Below are 11186 nucleotides of genomic sequence, written 5' to 3' on the forward strand. Positions count from 1 at the left end.
GATACGATTCATGACGACGACGAAAATGGAGACAGAGAGTACTTGTTTTATCCTTAGGAAACGCCACGGGACGATCGTCGATTTCCTTGATACGTACGTGGATCGTTTCGATCTGAGATCCTCGTAGGCGATGGTAGTGCACCTGTCGTGGTTCCCACCAGACACCTCCACTTTTATAGGGGACGGTACGCAGCAGTTCGTCGTACGACTCTTCCAACCATTGACTTTCCGTCAGGTTGACGTAGACGAAAAGAGGACGTTCGATTTGTTGCGTCGCTAATGGGGTGTTCTTGAATTTGGCAAAGGCTTCGTTCAGGCGGACGAACCTCCAATTGAAGGCTTTGGCCATCACCATGAAATGGGCATTGTTATAGATAGTATGCCATCCCTGACCTTCAGTGACCAAGGCTATTGGGCCGGTTTCAGAGGTAAAACTGTTAGGGAATGACGGAAAGACGGATCCATCATGAAAATGTTCTGAGGTGTAATCCGGTACCGGGGCGTGTTTATCGATCGCTTCCGTGAGGAGATTGGGTCCTTTCTTGTAGTACCGTGCTTGGTTGGGTGTATATCGGGCGTCGACGGTCAACCATCCCATATGTAAAGCCAGTTCGGAGACCCATCCAAAATACTTCCACATGACTCCACTCTTAAACACCAGCGAATTGTCCAGAAGCAAATCGTCTCCCTTCCATACAAAGGTGGCCATGGTATTATATCTCGTCGTCTTTGGGGGGGTCTGACTCGTATCGACCACTTCAAAGTGAAGGCGCTCCCCGGTTTGTAGACTGTCTGTGATCTTCTGTTGCATTCGATGGATGATCTTCTTGACAAATTCCACACCCGTCTCGGATGGGGTGATCTCCGACAAGAGGATCACCCCTCGTTGATTCCGTGCGATACGGAGCTCTCCACCAGAATCCCTTGTCGTGGTACTGTAGTAAAAAAAACACAAGTATCCTTCCTTATGCCACGTCTCCGGATGGCCCACACCATGATAGGTCTCGTGAACCAGGATCTTTTCGGGGTGTACAGGCGGTGGCGGCGGAATGTCAGGCAAAGAGACACCGCTCAATCCCACTTCCCAACGATCGGTGTCTTTTTGCCAGGCACGATCGCTAGTCAGACGGACCTTAAACTCGGAAGGACCATTGTCGGGAAATTCGGATTTTTGAACATGACTCGACAACGTCACGTAACGAGACATAACTATCTTTATTGTGTCTTTTCCTCTTGGTTTTATACATGTCGTAACGCAGAACGAGGCACCCAACTATCATATTTTTTAGGCCAACCTAACCAACGCACTTTAACGATTCGACTGCGTCGTTGCAAGATCTTTTCCACGCGGAACAAGGCTTCGTTCGGCACGGTGACTTTCTGAACGTCTTCTTCGTAAAAACTACCTTCGAGAGGCGTTCCATCCCATTCTTTCAATTTATACGTGACGACGGGTCCGTGCACCACGCGTTGTACGACAAACACTTCTTCGGTCCACCCAGGCAGATACCCTTTCTTGAACGGACGATGTTTCTTGCTGAGTTGCACACGATCACCCACTTTGAGTTTCGGACGAGGACGCAACTTCAAACGTTTGCCGTACAACGTGGACCACACCGCTCCTTCGTTCTTCTCCGTCACGTCGCGTGGCGCCATGCCGATACTCCGATGCCGACTCCCATTGTAACCGTCGAGGAGTTGGGGCAACACGTTCACATACACTCGAGTATTACGCGCCGTGAAATAACGATACATGCGTTGCTTTAACGTACGATTGAAACGTTCGACGATCGAGGCTTTGGCATCCCCATGCGTCGAAAAATGGTGAATGCCTTCTTTTTCCAACATGTTTTTGAACGGTGCATTGTAAAACTCTTTTCCGGCATCCGTCTGTAAACGCAACGGTTTCCGTCCACTCTGGCGCAGAATCTTCTCAAACGCTTCTGTCACGGCCACTCCGGTCTTGTTCTTGACGGGAACGGCCCAGGCGTACTTGGACAATACATCGATCACAGTCAAGAGGTATCGATTTCCTCCATTCCATTTCTTGAGAGGTTGCATCTCCACCAGATCGGCTTGCCATTGATCGTCTTTGTGGAACACCAACACGGGGGACGTCTGGAAACGTCGACGGACCGGACGATGTAACGTATAGGCCAATTCCGCTTGCAATTCGTCTCGGGCTTCTTTCAAGGACAACCCTTGCGCTTTGGCGTATCGAGCCACGCCGCCTAAGGCACCGGGCGTTCCGGGATCCGTGTAGGCGGTGACGCCGGACGCACGACGACGGTTCTTGCGTTTCGGCATGTCTTGGTGAGAAGGAGTCGCACGGTTAACTCCAAGAGACTAGGTAGATCTTTCAGGTACCGTTGTTCCAACGTCTGCCACGTAGCGTACGCTCTCTCGGGTCCCAGAGTTCGCGTCAACCATGTCAGATACACGACAAAATGAGGCCATTTATAGGCGGTCTCGCGTTTCAGAGCCACGAACGTCGCTATGGCATCCACTGGTTCTTGGGTGAGCAATCCATCCCATTGATCGTCTCCCTCGAGACAGGTCATGAGTTCTCGACACACCCAGGCCAAGATCGACCAACGGAGACGTCGTCCATACTCGCGATAAGGGAGACGTACGATTTGTTCGAGACCCACCCTCACCACCCGACGACCCAATTCAGCACACGACATCATCATCATTCAACTACATGCTTTATTCAAACTTTTGCTTACTTTTATACCCTCAAAAATACACTCCAGTCTCTCTACAAACTTGATTAAAATTCAATTCGCTGAAACAAGATCTCAACAAGCTGACTGTGATGGGACGGGCCTGCTCCAACAGTCGACACCATCGGTCTGCTTGTTCCTTCCAGGCCTTCGTTCGTTCAAGAGGCATCCATCTATCTCTCATCTCCTTATCCCTCACAAACTTCTCTTGTTCTTCTGCAGCGATGCGTCGGGACGTGTCGTGATCGTAACCCTCGTCACGTCTCTTGAGAATCGTCTTGCCCCAGGCCAGATCCACCCACTGAAAAAATTTGCACGATTCCTGTTGTCGACAGGCTAAGAAGAAACGACCCTTGTTAGGGGAGTCTGGTTTCACCGTCCGCGACAAACGCGCCTTCTCCTGATGGTAGCAATGCCAGGGTCCTTGTCGGACATCGTCATGCAGCTGCTCCTCGATGGCACCGATCCAAGTCTGTATTCGATCGGCACCCATCACAAACAAAGGACACACCCCATCGTAATCTCGGCAGTACAGGTACGGAGCACCATTCTTGGTCAAGCCGCCCGTCAACGGCGTGGCATGAAACGGGCACAGCACGTCCTTCGGTTGGAGCAAAGGAGGCGGCGATGAAGAGGGCGACACCACAGGTGGTGGTGGTGGTGGTGGTTCAGGAACTGGACAGGGCGAGTCTGTGGTTATAGTAGGTTCGAAAGGCACGTCATGATGCACCCTCCCTTCTGCCAACTTCACCTCGAAAGGTTGAGGAGGTAACGATTCATACATCTCGACGGACTTCGCCATCATCTGTTCGTACGAAGGCAACTCGGGCGGTACGGAGGCTAACAGAGCATCCAACTCACGAGCAGCTTGGTTCAGTTCCTCATCCTTCTTCTTCTTCTTGACCTCCTCTTTTCGTTTGGCGGCCTCTTTTTCGCGAGCGTCCTTGTAAATCTTGGCAGGCGGTTGAGCTGCTTCACGAACGACATCGTCTTTCTTCTTACCTCGTTTGGTCGGTTTCTTACCCTAGCCAGGATACCTAGCGGGAGACACACCTCCGTATTGCCACGACGTACTCATGGTGATCAATGGGATCCTGACTCGGACAACGTCTCCCTTTATAATCCGTCCGTAGCACGTGTCCATCTCGTGCTTGGTCTTCACGTGCATCACACGTGGACGCTCTCATAAACATCTGAGATCCTTTCTGGGACTCTCCATTTGCCACAGCATGTCTCATGCGTCCACACAAACAGAAGACGACGATCTCACCACCTTACGACTTCTCAAACGTATAGACGCTCTCCTGGATCGTTACTTGTGTAAGGCTTGTCAGTACGAAAAGAACCGACTCCCTTTGTCAGCCTTAAAGACCTGGAAACCGGATGCTAATTGGTGCAACGAGTGCAAATACATCTTCGACGATGCTGACGACCCCGACCCAGAAGTACGGAACCGCTGGTGGTCCAAACGAGGGTGGTCCACCAAAGACTACTGGTCCTCCGCCGAATCCTCCGAAGACGACGACGAAACACCCCTTCGATGAGGTGTGCCTCATCCTTGATTTGGAATATTTCTGTAGTGGGCGACAGATCTTACCTAGAGAACTGGGATACTGCGACCACGCTGGAACTCATCATGGATCCATCCACTACAAACCTTGTGTGGAATGGCCCCATCTCTCTGTCAAAGATCGACGTACCGCTCATTACGTTTCCAAGTACGTCCATGGTCTTCCCTACTATCCCAGACAAAACTATCATGTGGCCAGTGAGCTCCTGGTCGATGTCCGTCGTCTCTACCAACAATTCAAGACCCCACAACGGACCCTCGTGGCTCACAAAGGAGGGATGGAAGGTCAATGGCTCGATACCTGGCAGATTCCTCGTCTAGACTTGGAACGATGGGGATGTCCCAAATTCGATGATCTACCCCGCCTCCATTCCGTTGGCTCGTGCGGACAACATCAGCATCCCTTACAGTTGCATTGCCCTCAAGTCGAATGCTACCATTTCGTTCAATGGATGCGGTCTCAGCGACTCTTGTCTTACGACACGCGTTACATCAATCACGAACGCACGCAAAGGATGCTAGCCAGTCAGACGCCCAGGACCCCGTTACGTCCCGCTCATTGGAAGACGTTCCCTCTACCCAAGTCAACTTATTTTCTTAAAGAACACAAATGTAACCGCAAATGAAATAAAACACGTTTTTAATTCACATTGGTGTCTTATTAACTTAAGGATTCACTAAGGTATTTGCGATAATAATAACATTGTGTTTCTCTTCTGGCATGCAACCATTCCGTGACTTGACGGTGAGGAAAACGATACTCCCACCAACGAATAAAACGTTCACTGCGATAAACGAGTTCCATCTCCATCAAATGTTCCACATCACTAAAAAACAAACAAAATGTCAACGTCCCAAAAGTCCCTCTAGTGTGGTCAAATCATCATCCGACAGATCCGTAAACTCAAACCTGTCGTCGTCGTCCTCAAACTCGTCGTCCGTGGGATCCGTGTCCAGATTCCAGATGGTCCGGGTCACCGCGTCATAGACTTGATGCACAATGATGTTCTGACGCTCATCCGAAGGGTAGTTCTGTTTCTCGTTACCCTCCAGGTAGACATCCCGACAGTGCGGGCACGTCCAATGGCTTCGGGTCAACCACCATGTCAGTAAACAACCCACGTGCATCGTTTGGTGGCAACATCCCATCTCCACCGAGAGATCTGGTTTGATAGTACAGCCTTCGATGCCTTGGGGTAATTCTTTCTTTAACTTCTGGATAAACTCCGCCACTTTGTTGTCGACCTTCAGCTGAAAAACATCTTCCCCGCAGATCACACATGGCCATTCTTTGGTGTCCTCTACATCGAGGAATTGTCCGGTCGGTTTGACCCTCTCCGCCCAACGTCGCATGGCTTCCATTTCCACGTCATCCTTTTTTTCTTTTCTCTCCTCCGGTTCATTCCGACGAGTCGAGATAGTGAATAGGGGACCAGCAAATCCAAATCCGTGACCCCGTCCGACCATGACATTCATCACTCGTATATTTCTCGAATCTCTCTGCGCTCGTCGCATATCTCTTATCAATTCTGCGATAGACAAACAACCACCCATAGACTTCACAAAGAACAAGAATGACGATCCTTCCAACGCCTCGACTCTTATAGACCTCTCTGGACCTCGTCTTCAAGAAGAGACCTTTCCTGGGGGGTACCCCCCCATCCCCTCTCCTAAGTCACCTGACCTATCACATGACCTATTAGGGACTCTTATAAGAGCGTGCGGTCATAAACACCTTCATTCTGTTCTCCATGCTTCGCCAATATGCCACCCGTCACGCGCTCGCAAGCCAGAAGGGCCAGAGAGAGACTGACGCGCATCTACGCGTTCTACCTAGAGAACAAACAAGAACTCCTCAGAAAGAAACGGCAACTCGAGCAGAAGAAAGCAGAGGAACGAGAACGACTCTAAAAACAGTTCGAAGAAGAGAACAAATGTGTCATCTGCTTCGAGTACCACCTGACCGAACCACACAAACTCGAGCATCTCACGTTTGCAGCCATCTGTCGACACCTGGGATCCCTGCGCCATCTCCGGCACCGATCCGTACCCATGAAGATATTCTGCTGCAAGCAAAGGATGCACGACCGATGCCTCTATGCGTTCCTGGCTACTCAATACGGCTACATGAACTATCACCAGCGGAAGGAATGGCGATGTCCGCACTGCCGGACCAGTCTGATCGTCGTGGGGGCCAGATACTTTCCCGAGAATCGGGACCACGTGAGAAGAAACTTGTTCGGCGGAAGTTAAGAACAGTATCTGACCTTTGTCAAATAGGTACCACACCCGTTCCTTTTCGTTTTCGTTCAGACTGGGATCGTTTTCATGATTTTGTTCATTTCACGTTCTTTCGATTAGTGTATCTGCATGTATCTCACACATATACGTCATCGAAGAGGATTCCCCATCCATCATGATTCCATGTTGTCTAGCCTTTTTAAACCTTTTAGTAGGGTAGTACGTTCTGGATCCTACTGCCATTTGTTATTGTTATTGTTGCTTAGGGACGAGGTCGTTAGACACCAGGTCTCCTCACACGTTCCCGCTTGTACATAAGTTTTGTTTGTTTGATTAAACCGTTGATGATTCGAGAAAACAACCACACTATGGTCTCCTCAATGTTCCCCCCGGATCTCGTTCACATTCTTCACATACTTTCTATGATGTCCCCCAATTATGACGTAGATTGGACTTTGACCCCACCGTCTAAACCAATCCTGTTCACGTGTGCACGTGATAATGGCGGACCTAAAAATTTCAACCAATCAGAAGCCGATGCATCTCATTAAAATTTCGTCTCGACCAATCAGAATGCTCCATTCAAAAGTGGCTCGTATTCCCCCATAGTACTACTGAAGCGGCTAGAGCACTCAAGAAGTAGGGAGAAACACGAGCCGATAGGCTCGTGTTTCCCCCTACACTTCTAGCCACTTCCTGCGTGCTTTACAACAGAACAGAGCACAGTTAAGGCTTCTTTATTTGTTAAATAATGGTTAAATCATATTGCGTTAAACAGAAAAAACAAACTGAATGCATTGAAACTTCGGGTTATAAAAAAGCTAAACATGGAAGATTAATGTATTTTTGTACTTGTGCTGAATGTGGCATAACAAAAACTAGATTTGTTAAAAACACACAGGGAAACTAAATAGCCTTTCAGAGATGGCAGGCAAAGGACTTTTTTCTGAATTGCTTATAAAAGAAGGGTCAAAAGGTTTATATAATCTAGGAAAATATGGTTTATCAAAAGCTGTTAAATCAGATTTAGCAAAAAATAAAATGAAAAATATTACACAGGGGAGGGTCTATTGATTTGCAAAAACAAAGCTTGGAGAATTACATCTTAGAACACCAACTGGAAAAAATACAATTATTGTGGTCCAGGAACTAAATTAAATAAGAGATTAGCTTCAAATGATCCAAAATATAGAGATCCAATAAGTGAATTAGATGCTATTTGTCAAACACATGACATTAATTACAGTATAGTCTTGTTGGAGATGATTTATCTTTGTCAAACACATGACATTAATTATAGCCTTGTTGGAGATGATTTATCAAAAAAGCATTTGGCAGATGATATTATGATAAAACAAATAGGAGATATTCCTTTTAGGCAAAGACCATGGTTTAGTACACAAGTAAAATATATTATGCAAACAAATAGAAAGCTTGGATTAGGTGTTAAGCCAAAAGATGTAAAAAGTCATAGAGTGAAAAAAAAATTGCAAGAAAAATTAGCAAATGAATTGCAAAAACCAATAAAAAGAAAATTCACACGGCGGCGTGTTATTGTAAATCATATCGATGAAATATGGGCTGAAGACTTAGTTGAAATGCAGCAATTTAGTAAATGGAACAAAGGATACAAATATCTTCTTATGGTGATAGATGTTTTTAGTAAATATGGATGGATTGTACCACTGAAAAATAGACAAGGAGAAACATACATACATACATACATACATACATACTTTAGTGAGACTCCCTTCAACAGGGCTTTTCAGTCACAATGTTAAAATAAAGAAGAAAACTTATTTACAGTAATTTAATTAAAATCAAAATATATTCAAAATAATGTAGGAAACAGACAACTTTTTTAAAAGACATGTTTCGGCATGCTTATGCCATAATCAGTTTAATGAGTTCCTAAGTGTGAACAGTTATAAAGTCTACAGGTAGATGAAAAAATTATTACAATATGACGTAATACAAAAGCGGGTACTATTTACAGCGTGACACCAAACATCAAGGTGTTAAAAATATTTCCAAAATATTTCCCTATGCTAAAGCTAAATCATTAAATAAAAGCCTTCTCCGTAACATCTAACCATCTAAGAGATGTCCACCCCTGAGAGATATGGTCAAATTTCTTTAAACCTAATACAACTCTGGCAGCAAAATTTTGTACCAACTGTAGTTTGTGTAGATTACGTTTAGATGTGTTCCCCCACACTGAGGAACAATAAAACAATTTACTAAAAACAAAACTATTTAGAAGTAATAAAAGGGTTTTCTTGTCTAAGAGGTGTTTAATTTTACTTATCTGTACTAACTGGTTCATGCAACTAGAGGCTGTTTTAGTGGTGTGAACATAGTTAAGATATTGATCAACGAATACCCCGAGATCCTTAGCAAACGAAACTGGTGAGATAGTTTTGCCCAACAGAGGTAAGGAGATATATATAAGGTAGCCTCTTAAGAAGTTGTGCTGAGCCAACAACCAATAAGTTTGTTTTCTCAGGGTTTATAAGTAAATAGCTATGGAGTAAATAACACAGACTGTCGGCCGACTGTCGGCTGACAGTTGACCGACAGTCGGCCGACAGGGTTTTTGGGGAGCTCTTCTTCACAATTACCGAATTCTCTGCACACCATCTACTGATGTTCCTAAGATCTTGATTTACGGCGGCCATAGCACTTGATGAGTCTGATACGGGAAATTTAAAGTGCAATTGACTATCATCAACATACGCAGCAGCTTGACAGTGGGTAACAGCACTGATTAAATCATTAATGTAGATAATAAAAAGCACAGAACCCAAGATTGACCCCTGAAGTACTCTGTTTGTTAAAGGTAGCAATTCCAAAACTGAATCTTCATATCGTACTCTCTGATATCTACTGGATAGATAGCTACTAAACCAGGAAGCTGCATAAAATTTTGAGACCCAGTTTTCGTAGTTTTCTTAATAACAGGTTATGATTAAGGCTGTCAAAAGCTTTTGACATATCAAGCAGGACTAGTAATGACACTGCTTTTTCATCAATTGCTTTCAAAATGTTATCTGTAACATTTATGAGGGCAGTTTCTGTCGAATGCATTTTCCTGTTGCCACTTTGATAAGTCGACAGTTTGTCAAAAATTCCACAAACTGCTTGTGTGCCAGTCTCTCACTTACTTTCGATAGGATGGGTAACAATGAAATCGGCCTGTTGTTGGCTGGTTCTTCTGGGTTTCCTTCTTTGGGTACAGGTATCACTTCAGTTAGAGAAGCATTGTAAAGCATCTTTAAAGATGGTAGAAAACCTCAGTTTTTATGGACTAATAAAGGCACAGAGTTTTATAACAAACATGTAAAAGACCTTTTAGCTAAGAATAAAATAACACTGTATTCAACAGAAAATGAAGAAAAATCATCAGTAGTTGAAAGATGGAATCGTACCATTAAAATCAAAATGTGGAAGCAATTCATAATACAAGGAAATACACAATATTTAGACATACTACCTAAAATATTAAAACAGTACAATAACACCCAAAACAGGTCTATAAAAATGTCACCAACAGAAGCATCTAATAAAAAAAATTGAGGAATACTGTATTTCAATTTATATGGTAATATGGAAACATCAAAACAGAAACCAAAATTTAAAGTTGGTGATAAGGTTAGGATAAGCAAATATAAAAGAAAAACATTTGATCAAGGTGTACACCAAATTGGACTGAAGAAGTGTTTATAATCGATAAAATACAATACACTAATCCAATCACTTACAAAATAAAGGACTTGAATAATGAAGAGATACAAGGCAGTTTTATGAAACCGAATTATTAAAAGCCAAACAAGATGTATTTAGAATTAATAAGGTTATAAAAAGAAATTATAAAAGAAACAAGCTTCGGTGAAATGGAAAGGATACAGTGAGGATTTTAATAGTTGGATGCCAATGAAAGATTTGACGAATATGTAAAAAATAAAATATATTGAATTATTATATAAATGAAATACAGAATAATAGGAATTATTGGTAAAAAACATCATGGTAAAGATACAATCGCTGATTTTATTTCTTCAAAATATGGTTACGAAAAAGTTAGTTTTGCTCACCCATTAAAACAAGCAAGTCATCATATTCTTGGTTTGACTTATGAACAATCATATTGTAATTTAAAAGAAACTATTGATAATTACTGGAAATGTACTCCAATATATTTAATACAAACTGTAGGAACAAATTTGTTTAGAAATCACTGTGACACTAATATTTGGATTTACAGAACGAATCAACCCAATTAAATTCATTATTTCTGATGTTCGTTTTCAAAATGAAGCAGATCTTGTTAAAAGACATAATGGTCTTTTAATTAAAGTTAATAGACCTGGTCAAAAAAAATAATGATAACCAGATTTCAGAACAGGAATTTATGACATTAAAAATTATGATATTCTTATTCAAAATAGTGGTTCAATATTTGATCTATATGAAAAAATAAGAATATTACCTCAACTATCGTACAAATGTTTTATCTAATTAATATATAAATGAGTTCTGAAAGTGTAGATTTATATAATTCAAAAATTGGTGATGATTATGAAAGTGATAGTCAATTAGATAAATATGATTTAAATGACAGCTTTATTGACGATTCTCAATGTAGTTTT

The sequence above is a fragment of the Montipora foliosa genome, chromosome 5 (genome assembly GCF_036669935.1).
Source record: "Montipora foliosa isolate CH-2021 chromosome 5, ASM3666993v2, whole genome shotgun sequence".
Taxonomy (NCBI): domain Eukaryota; kingdom Metazoa; phylum Cnidaria; class Anthozoa; order Scleractinia; family Acroporidae; genus Montipora; species Montipora foliosa.